We start from the raw sequence: 12,797 nt of genomic DNA on the forward strand, positions 1-12,797 counted from the left end.
TTCTACTGTATAATAATTCTAAAAAAGAAGAATAAAAAGATAAAACCAACTCAACAAGAAATGTAATATCAAGTTTTTAAAACTGTCTAACAGGTAAATATTATAAGAAGGATTTTTATCCGTTTATTATTAACCAAATAATAAAATTTGTACAGTGGCTTAAATGAAAGTCTTAATTTGAAAACGCTTATTAATTAAACGGTTTTCAAAATATATAATAAATGCAGAAAAAATTAAATTATAATAAAAATATGGTATTTTTAATAGTTTAAATAAAGATGTTTATTTATATTTTGAATAAATATATAGTAATAAATGGCCGGATATAGTAAGACCTCGATTATTTCCAATTTTTTTATTTTAAAAACCTTGACACTTTCCAAATTGAAGATTTTGAATTTTTTAGTAAATTGTTATATCAGCTAATAATTTAAATTAACTAACTTAAGATTACCTCGCATTTTACCAAAAAACTTCAAACAACCAATCAGATCTTTGAAATTGTTGAGGTTTGGAAATAATCGAAGTCTTACTGTATTTGATTACGGACAATTGATTCATTTGTGTTTTATTTGGACAATTGATTCTTGTGATTATTTGGTTATTAACAATGCTACAAATCGGGTTTTTATTTTTATATTAGTGTTTTTGATGGACATTTGATTCCAGAATAATACTATCAAAATGAAATAACGAATTGTTATTAAGTTAATTTTCATATAAATAATCAGGTTTGATTAACAATTTTGTTTTCTATGGACAATTAATTCCACGTGGATAATAATCATGTTATTAATTTAAAAAAAATACAACTGATTTATAAAAATAAAATGAATACTTTTTTGATTTGATTAAGCTTTTTCTGTTTTTTCTCATAATTTAACGAACAACAACCGCTTGCTTGTATTGTTTTGATTGGTTTATTGGTTTTTTATTTACTTTTTCTTTTGTGGCTGTTTGGGTGTTTATTTTTAATTTATCAATTCTTTCTTTTGTTTTTAAAACCAATGGTATTATTGATCCATTGCAACAATCCACGACTTCACAATTTTAATGCCAATATTTGTAACATCTTCGATCGAGTGTTCTATTTTTTTTCATTATCAATACAAACACAATTGTCTTTTTCAACATTCAATTCCGTTGATTGTGTAATTGGTGTTTTTATTAATTCATTAATCGTGTTTTTGTTTTGGGGAACCATTTCAAAATAAGAAGATCTCAACAAGTAATTAATGTTGCAAAGTTGTGATATAAATTGTTGATTTGTAATTAATTTTTTTGGTAAAGTTATATGTTAAATTTTCTATAAATGTATTTCTTGATACATTTTGTGATCTTTTTCTTTTAAACACTCCATCAAGCATGTTTTTAAATTGTTCATTTTCTTTTGTTTCTATTTTAATAATTTTATCAAACCATTCAACTTCGCTTGGATGTTTGTGTTGTAATCGTTTTGCAAATACAGAGTGAAAACTTTCACATATATTGTTTGTTCTTGTTTTACAACATTATTAATTCCACATTTCTTTTGAAAAAAAACATTCCCAAGCCAAGTTTGTTCGTAAGAGTTGTAAACTTTGAGTAACTATAAATATGTGCAATATTTTTAATGTTCTCGAAAACACCACTAACATCTTAAACTGGCAAAAAGCCAAACACATGAGAGATTTAACAATATTATAAAATTGTTGATCTTCTTTAAAACGGCTCGAAAGTCCCAAAGTGTTGACTTTTCTCCAAAGAGGTTGACACAAGTGAAAATAGCACCCCTATGTAATACAGCCAAAGTATTCGAGTGCATTTTGAATAGCATTTTCAAAATTAATCATCACAACAACACCATTTTTGAATAAAACATACTTATTGTTATTTTTCCAGTAATCATTAATACAATTAAACATTTATTTGTATAATGATTCTGTTTTTTTCAATGAGTAAGGCATGAACCAAAGTAAAATGTTCTCCATTTTTCAACATACAATGTATAATGTACATTTGATAAAAAAATGGGTGCAGTGCTAAATGTACCATCCATGAGCAATGATTCAAAATCATTAATTTTATTGACTTTATCTTTATTTTCAAATACAGCAAAATCCGAATCTTTCTTAATTAAATAATCATTATATAATGGGTGTGATTTAAAGTCACGATTGGTAAACATTTTTGTCTTAATGTTATAATTAATTGGACCATCAAATTCAACTATTTTAATTGATACATCACAATGAATATCTTTACACTTGTAATTTAAAAAAGAAAGTCCAATTCTATGAAATACAAAGTCATCAATTGATGGTATTTTTCTACCTGAAATTTTTGAATTCAATGCTTTTATGTTTGTAAACAGCTTTAGATTATTATTTATATCATTTATGACATTTTGTGTAAATGATGAAAGTGGAATATTAGTTAACTGAAGATGTTACACCGTTGATCCAATGTGTTGGTTTGGTAAATTGTAAAAATGTGGTTGATAAATACAAGGTTGCATGTATGGTACTTGTTGTTGATATTGTTGACAGATGGAATAATTGCATGGGTATATTGGCATGTATGGTTGTTGAAATCCATTGCATGGTAACATCAATGAATATATCGAATCAGTTGTATTTTTTTAAATTAATAACATGATTATTATCCACGTGGAATTAATTGTCCATAGAAAACAAAATTGTTAATCAAACCTGATTATTTATATGAAAATTAACTTAATAACAATTCGTTATTTCATTTTGATAGTATTATTCTGGAATCAAATGTCCATCAAAAACACTAATATAAAAATAAAAACCCGATTTGTAGCATTGTTAATAACCAAATAATCACAAGAATCAATTGTCCAAATAAAACACAAATGAATCAATTGTCCGTAATCAAATATCCGGCCACCATAGTAATATAAATTATTTAATTTGTTTAAAAAAATAATTTTATTAAATCAAAAAAACATTTTATAAAAACAAAATTATTTATTATATTAAGCCATCATAAATTAATACTCATATAATTTCCAGCATATTTGTTGTGACAATGAATTCTGCACCACGGCTCCCTTGTTGTGATTATAAATCCAATTTATTATTAAAATGTTGTTAAACCTTTAAGACAAAATATATCATAATATACAAACTTATCTTTTCATCGTTTTTCTTTTTCGAACATAATGTCCAAGAAAAGATGTGGGACGTTTTAAAATATAATAGTGATTATTTTTTGGTTCGCCTTATCCATTTAAAATTATTAGTTTAAAGTTGACTATTTTTCTAAAACAAAACTTTTAACTAAGTAATATTTTTAGTAATTAATAATACAGTATCGTAGCTCTACTTTATGTTATACTTTGCCGGGTTCGCGATTTGGCACGCACACGCGTGTAACTTATGTACACTTTTTTGTCGCAAAAATATTCTTATTTTTTGAATAACAAATTTGATTATGTTATTCACTTTTTGGTTTTAAATATGGAAAAAAGAGATTATCAAATTATTCTGAAATTGTTTGATGATTTTTATCTCATTAAATAAAATTTTTTTCTTGAAGTTTCCATAAATATAACAATAACTATAAATTTTTAATAATAAATAGTTTTTTGGACAAAATGTTGATTTGTTTATAAACAAATACACATTTACTTTAAACTGAAAATTAACAAATAAATGATGGTTAATTTCGACAAGTTATAAGTGCAGGACTCGAGAACCATTGATCATACATTTAACATTCACCTTTAAAATCGCCAATTATTGATAATTTTATCGTCTAATTTTGAGTGTGTGGTGGTACATAATAATTCAAAACAACATGTTACTTTATTCAAACACATTACATAAGTTACGACATTTTTTTATCCAGTATAGAACTCAATTAAAAAAGCCATGCATGTTAATGTCTTGTTTGCAATAATATCTTTATCCAACTTTTTGTGAATTGTTTTTTATTGGTTTTGTTTATCATATTTTAATAAATTTTGTTTTTTCAATCAAACTTTTATATCTAATAAATTTTGAATTAAAAAACAATCATCTTCAATAACAAAAATTAAAAATGTTTTAAAACCAAACTTATATTTTTTTAATTAAAAATTCAAAAACTTGTTTTTTCACAAAAACAAAATCAATGCTTTCGGCCAAAAAACCAAAAGTCCACACATCCAAAAATGTTGCTGAAATGGTTTCGGAATTCAACCAAGAGACACCGGAGTATGTCAAAGTGAAACTGTCTAATGAATTTATGGAGTATTCATTTGAAACACAAAAACATCAAATGAAAAAAGCCTCCGCAGTAAAACTCCATGGTGGCAAGTTCGCACTATTTGTCACCAAGAATAGTCGAAAAAATGCCCCACAACAATTCTTTAAATGTGTATATCCAGAATGTCCATGTCTCGTCAAACTAATTCTTTCACAAGACAGACAGCATGTTGTTGAAATAATGATAGAACATCTTCACACACATGGATTCACCAAGCTACCACCAACAGTTTACCACTATTTTACCGACACTGAAATGGCAAATCTTCGAGCAAAATACAAACTGGGAGAAAACCCGAAGAACTCATAAAAGGATACAACCTTCCATTTGAGTGCAAGAAGTTGAGTTCTCTTCTTAGAAAAGACAAAGTCGACAATGGACGCGCACAGAGTAGAGATCTTATTGAGTACTTTGAAAGCCAAAATGAATGGAGCATAATTGTGTTTAAGTCGACAAGTGGAGTCTTTTTGGGATGTGCTGCTGTAAACATTTCGTTGTGTGAAACAGGAGAAGTTGGAGAAGTTATTCTCGACGACACTTGTGGTACTAACGAATTTGGGATCAACATAGATATACACAAACATTCTCATTGTGTGTTTTTTGGAGTGATGATTAACAGGACAACAGAATTTTTTATTATGTTATTTGAATACATAAGAAAATACATTGAACTTTCCACGGTAGTGTGTGATAGATGCAAAAGCCAGTCGACCGCTCTTCTTAAAGTTTTCGAAAACGTTTCTATAGTTTACTGTGAACGTCACATTCTGAGAAATCTCATCACAGCCTTTACAAAGAGTCATCCAATTATATCTATTTTTAACAAAGTGGTGTTTGCTGAAAAAGTAAATATTATAGAAGAAGCGAGACTATTGAAGGAATTGACCAAACTCGCAGATGAAAATGTCGACGTTCCTTTGGAAAACGAATTGTGTAATGGAGAAAATGAAGAAGGCGATTATATCCTGAATAGAGTGAACCAACTATTGGCAACAATCATTGAGTCAAACACCAACAAAATAGAGTCCACCCCAACCAAGTATAAAATGATCAAAGAGCTCCTTGAATGTGCGAAATCTTGGCTTCCAAGTTGTACTTTAAATGTAACAAAAAATTCAACCTTAAATGGAATTGAAGGGTTTTTTGGATGGTTGAAAAGACTGATGGGGTTTAAAGCTTTAAGCCTTGTACAGGTTGTCCAAAACATCTTTCAATGTGCTAAAGACTTGGAAAAAAGTAATGGACTTTGTGGTGCAAATAAAGAAGATGTGATACTTTTGAGATCGTTTTGCATGGATGAAGTCCCTAACAAACTAACCAAAGAAACTGTCACTGGACTAATATTAACCATAAAAAGCACACAAGAACCGATAGTGAAACAATACCATTATACACGAAACCACAATTTGTTGTTTGAAACAGACACAATGAAAAACGACAACAACGACGCATTTGAAATGATCGAAAACGGCAAGAAAGTCACCAAAAAGTTGAATGGATGCACTTGTAATTCTTTTATAATGAACGGATTCGCATGCATTCACATAATCGATCTATACATAACACAGTTCAAGAAAATTCCTCTCAGGTTGTTCCATCCAAAGTGCCTTAAATCTGGAGGATTGCTTACAACTCACAAGTCAGTAGTGGTTGACCACAACCAGGCAAAAATTTTTAATTATTCTGACTATATTCATACACTTGAAAAGTATTACCCCAATGCAAAAGCAAAACCGCAAATTGTTGATACTCTTATTCGTGTATTGGAAGGTGAAAACGTCACTTTTGATAACAAAATTGAAAAAAAAGAAAACAACGAATTAACAAGACTATTTTTATCAAAGACAAAAAAGTCTGTTACAATTGTTGGTAATGAACAAATCACTGTGACCAAAAACATCACCATTGAAAGAATAAAAGATCAGAAAAAAATCAAGGAAATCAAACAAATAAGACCTTCTACTCTTGTTGAATATATGGAGCAGACAATGAAACCAAGAAGTAAACGACAAAAAGCTCATTTTAAAAACGACCAACCAAATAACAAAAAGCTTTTTGGATGTTTTCTCTGCAATAACTCGAACCATCATGCAAGAGACTGCGATACAATGCACAACAACCGCATTATAAATGTGTCTAAAGCCAAGCCTACAATTACATTTGGTGGATGTTTACGATTTGTGAAGGGACTTCATAATAAAGCCAAAAAGAAAGATTAATGGCCATATTAAAAGTTCGTTTTTAATTTTTTGTTTTAATTATGTTTTTGTGGTTAAAGTATTAATTATTAATTAGTATATGTATTTGATATATATTTTATAGTTATTGTTATATTTATGGAAACTTCAAGAAAAAAATTTTATTTAATGAGATAAAAATCATCAAACAATTTCAGAATAATTTGATAATCTCTTTTTTCCATATTTAAAACCAAAAAGTGAATAACATAATCAAATTTGTTATTCAAAAAATAAGAATATTTTTGCGACAAAAAAGTGTACATAAGTTACACGCGTGTGCGTGCCAAATCGCGAACCCTACTTTGCCCTATAGAAGACTTTAATTATAAATATTAGTTAATAAAAACTATCTTAATTAATTTCAACTAAATATTAATATTTTTTGGTTAAAAATATTAAACTAAATAATGGTTTATGTATATAAAAATTAACCATATAATTTTTGCATAAAGCAAAGTTTCACATAAGGATGAGTGACTGTTCTGTATTTTGGTAGTTTTTACAGTCGTCTTTTTGTATGAAATTAGTTTAATTCAAAACCCTAAACGACATTTAATCAATATTAAATTGAGATTAAAAATTGTGACTATTTTTGGCCGATCGTTTTAAAATGCTCCACTTTTAGTAGCAAAACCTTTAAATAACCCTTAAATTAATAAACGTTTTGAAATTATGCACCTTATTTTGTTTTCTGTATATTAAAAACTCAAAAAAATGGATCACAAATGAATGACTAATTTAAATACGGAATCGTATTTGAAAAATAAAAATGAAAAGATATAATAAGTTATTTGAGATTTTATTACAGATACTCAACAAATATTACATTTATTTACAACTTCACGTGAAATGGATACAACGATAAGAAGATTAAAAAACTTTGAAAAATTTCAAGTTTCAGTAGATTTTCTTTCAAATTAGACCACTTTAAAACCTCCATCAACAAATAATCTCAAAATAAAATGATGTGAGTTAAAAGTTTCATTTTTTTCACAATCATAAATCAACAAAAAAAATTTTTATTTAAAAATATGTTGTTGATAAAACTATTCTGAAAAATTAAAAAATTAAAAAACAAAAAAATTGAATATAATTATAATTATATTAAAAGTTTGCCGAAAAATTATGACCATGAATATTGTAAAGCTTGTTCTGTTCAGTTGTATCCAGTAAATTCAAAAACATAAAAATGGTCTCTATGTTATTGCTGCTCTCGACATTCATCAATAAAAAAAATGAAGGGTAAAGGGTCCAAATATTTCAAATTATTTTTCAAAAGTCATAATTCAAATGAAATAACACACATTTCTATTTCATTTAAACAGAAACACCAACGAAAATCAACAACATTTTATTATCGAACAAAGTTATTTCACTTTTGTTATTACACAACCCAATTTAACTCCGAACAATTTCGATTAAAATATACAATCGCCAATTTTTAATGAAAACGTTTATTTAGACACTGATTATGATAATATATTTAGCACACGAGATTATAGTGATGTAATTATATAAAGATATGTTATTTAGTCATATTATGCTTTAACATATTAATCATAAAAACGCATTTATCAAAGAATTTCACTCCGGACAAAAAGCGGTTGTTATTTAACGGGAAATATCCGGTCCACATCAACTTGTATATACAACAAAAACAAAACTTGACAGAGGCATATTTCCATACGCTTTTAAAACTCAAAAACAATATGATAGGTTTTGTCACATCATACAGATTATAAGTCATTATGATTAATGGGATAATATCAAAAGAACATCAACAGAGTTTGATGTTTATCCCAGGGAAGTGAAAAGGATAATTGAACTTTCAATTGACAATAAAAATGGTAAAAAGAGAGGAAGGAAAAAATATACAATTGATATCGACACAATATATATGATTATCAAAGAAATTGAAAAATACCCACAAAAAACAGCACTTCAAATTTCAGAAGAAATTTTACAACAAATAGAAAAATGTTTATCAATTTAGCATCACTTATAAAATTTGACCCTATTCCACATTTGAAAGAAGCACAAATTTCTAGAAATAGTGTTGAAACAATAATCAAGAAAAATAGTTTTTCAAAAAAATATTAAAAAAGAACCTTTACAAAGATATAAAGAATTAAGAGTAGAACATATGCATGTTTTTTATAACATGTAGATATTTTAGTTAATTTAAATTTCATGTTTGTTTATATTGATGAAAATGGTGTCGATAAGAATTTGTCGTGAACACAAGGAAAAAAATGGAGAAAGTTGTGATGTTATTTTTCCAATAATAAAAGGTGAATTTTTTTACGATCGTTGCGATGATGGCGCCTGGCCATGGGCTCGTTTTTCTAGTGAGAGAATCGACAAACAAAAACATCATTTTTAGAGTGTCTCAGAGTTGTTTTTATTACCCAAATTCATCTATGGTATAAACATTCTTATGTTAGTTTGATACTAGACAATGCTGGTATACACAAAAATAATGTTGAAGATATATGTAGAAGTTTTAGTTTATATGTAACATATAATGTGCTATATACACCACAATTTAATGTTATTGAAAAGTGTTTCTATCGGGCAATGGCTTTCATTCAACAGTATATAAATCAAAAAAGTGATTTTTACAGTAATTAAATATTGTAAGATTGAAAAGTTGTGTTCATGCAACTTTCGAAAATAAAAAAAAATCATCAGTGTTCAAAAGGATTATCTGCGTGGGGGTAATGAATGTAAATGAATGTGACACAATTGCGTACCATAGCTTTGTTTTTGAGTGGATTGGTTTGTGTAAACTAAAAATGATTTTACCAACGATGCAAGGAATATTGAATATTCAATGGGAGTAATTCACAAAAACAAGTTCACTTTATTCAGGAGCACCTTTATTCAAAGTTTTTTACAGTGTATTTTATTTTGTTTTAACAAAAAACAGGAAAAACAGATAAGATAAAAACAATTTTGTTTCTTGTTAAATTAATATTTTTAATTAGAATTATTGGTTATATTAATCTACAACATTATTAACAGTTTGTATTATTATAATAATAATATTATAAAATAATTTAAAAAAAATAAAACGATTGGTTTAAATTATCAAATATGAAACCCAACTCTGTTTCTTCCATCATTGTAATTTCTACTTTGTTTTCATTGTTTTCTTTATCTCCAATAAGTTGCAATAAACTCTCTCTGGATTTTTTCAATGTTTAAGGGATTGTAACATTATTTTTGAAAACATTTCTGAATTTATCACATTCTTCTTTGTTAAAAGTGTATGAATTGGTAGCAATGAAATCAATTTTGTTTTTAATCTATATACACTTATTATTAATTGTTTTTTGTGAATAAACAAAACTACAAATTTGTTAGTTGATTCATGTGCAAATATCACTTTAACACTCTCCATTTCTTCAAGTGTTTCAATAGGAGTGTAAAATTCAATTTTATTTAATGGTGGTTTAATTATAAATTCATCTTCTTGTGCGACTTCGATAAACACTGTTGACCAAGTGTCGATTTCTAAATGAGAATAAAGCGACTCCACCGCAATATCAACATTTTTTGTGTATTTTTTTAATTAAACACTTATTTACATCAACAAAATGCCAATCATTAACAAATATACTTGCATCTGTTTCAGTTTTGATATTCACTATTTTGGCAGATGAGTCTAGGTAAAGAAGAACATCATGTCGTTTGAATAACAACTCTTGTAGACATTTTTGTAATAAACCACTTTTGATTTTTTCTATTGCTTTACTGTGTCCATGTGCTCCTTTTTCCGCTTCTTTTTCTGTGTTTGCCATTTGAAGTTCAATTGCATGTATCCATCCATGTAAACTTATTTTTCCTTTGCAATGTTCATTAAGAAATACATGAGAGCTTTCTGCTCCATTGCTGGTTCTTATTGACAGTCCACAACAATTCCAAACAATTTGGGGTATTTTGCAGTATTAATAACATAATTAGGAAAAAAAATATTTTTCAACAAAAGAGCGTATGTGCGACAATGTTACTTTGTTTGTAATTTCCGAGCAATTGACAATATCGCGAACCAACTGTGTTGTAATAAATTCTAAATGTAAAAGTGGCAGCATCATAAACCTTCTAATTGTCCGATAAGTTAAAAAAACAAAATCAGCACTCGATCCATCAAACAACGTTAACAGGTTGTAATTCGAAAGATTACGATGTAGAGATTGCGTGAAATGAAAAAAAATAACAATGAATTGATTTCATTGTAAGGTAATATGTCAATGCTTTTATGAAAGTGGTTTCAAAGTCGACTCCAAATGTGATTTCTCGATGTAGTATTAATTATCCGCGCACATTTGCAAGGTTTTCAAGTAGCGAAAGAAGTTTGCTTTACAATTTACCATCCTTTGATTTGCATAAACAATATAGAAGTGGATAACACGTGTTAATAATTAAACCGTGAATAATATATAATTGTGAAAATCCAGAAGTGACATATGTAAAAGTCCCATCCCCAAGTATAGATTTTGTGCGTGAAAAAATTTCGAATGCTCCTTCTTTACCCAATATTTATTTCTTATTTGTAACTTCACCAAGATAAAGGCAATGTCCATTCTTTAATTCGTTGAGTGTCATTGGTTTTCCTTCTTTTTTCATTGCCCTAGTTTTCGCATTGCAAAGAGCAGAAGGTTTAATTTCAGATTTTGTTTTATTTATTAACATTTTTGCTGATATCTCGGGATTATTCACACTGTATTTCACAAGACCATTTTTCTTTAGCATGTTTTGTAGTCTTCAAAGCCTTCACTATTTACTCTCTCTTCCATTTTGTTGTATTTTTTGCTTAACTTATAAACTTGTTCTGAAATTTCACTTCTGACTATTTCCATTTCTTCGGCTATCAATTTTCGTAATTTTTTCTTTGTCAGTGTAGTTTTTTCGTGCCAATGAATATCAAATACCTTATCAATTGATGTTACTATTCTACGTTCTCCAGTCATTTTAGTTGTACAATAAACTATAAAAGGACATCCCATAAATGCACATACTACATCGTTGTGCCCATTAAGTCGACACCTTATTTTTTCAACAAAAAATGTATTCCAACATATTCAAAATTCATTTGAAAATACTGTATTTTTTTAGATTTTACCACAATTTATATGATAATATTACTTGTTTGAAACAAATTTAAATTAAACTAAATATTTACTGAAACGCCAATTTCAAATAATTATAAGGTGAAATACATTATATGAAATAAATATGTCTAATTTTGGATTGTATGGCTTGTAAAAAACAATTCCTTGGAACTTAAATCCAACATATTCATTTTTTGAACATTTATAAAAATTAATAATTATAATTTAAAAACTATTAATTTAACAAGAAACAAAATTGTTTTTATCTTATCTGTTTTTCCTGTTTTTTGTTAAAACAAAATAAAATACACTGTAAAAAACTTTGAACAAAGGTGCTCCTGAATAAAGTGAACTTGTTTTTTGTAAAGCGCCCCATTTTTTCTATTACATTAAATCTTTTTTTTCCTGTTGAACAGACCTTTTAAGTTTATTTGACATTTGTCTTACAAAACTGTTTTTTCTATATCTATACAAAAACAAATTATGTTCAGTATCTAAACGGTTTTTACTTATCAAATTCATACTTCTGAGTTATGTCGTCATTTTTTCTTATTGACTCAACAAATTAAGTTGTTTTTTAACTTTTAAATTTATTTTTTATTAACAATCTGTTCATTTTGACCCATCACGCCTCTCCGAGACAAGAAAAATAAAAATTTCGCATTTTGTATTTTTTTGAAAACAAAAAACAACGAAAATATATTCTAAAGTGGCTTTTCTCTGATTGGGTAAAAATTAAAAATAAAAATAACTCAAGTCTTACATTCTCAAAGCTGTTCCAAAAAGTGTGCAAAAAACAAAGTGAACCAGGGTTATTTTAACAAACAAAATAACAAAAAATAATTGAATTATGTTTTACACTTGGTTCGAATGGAAGTTCTACCAAAATCTTCAAGGGATTTATCATTTACAACCACTTTATCACACCCCTATATGAAAATTTTATATAATTTGTTTTTATTTATTTTTTTTTCAGGAAAATCACCTAATATTAATTCAAAAATATTTAAACAGTTTTAGGACAGCTTTTTAAAAAACTGTTAAAAAGAGTAGTATTAGGTTGTTTGCGAGTTAAATTGTAAAATTTAATATTATTTTTTAAATAATTCGATGAATATAAATTTAATTTATTATAATATATATAATATCAATATATTACATCAAGTGAAATAATAATATTAATAAT

This window comes from Entamoeba invadens (genome assembly GCF_000330505.1).
Source record: "Entamoeba invadens IP1 unplaced genomic scaffold scaff_1105074724775, whole genome shotgun sequence".
NCBI lineage: Eukaryota > Evosea > Mastigamoebida > Endamoebidae > Entamoeba > Entamoeba invadens.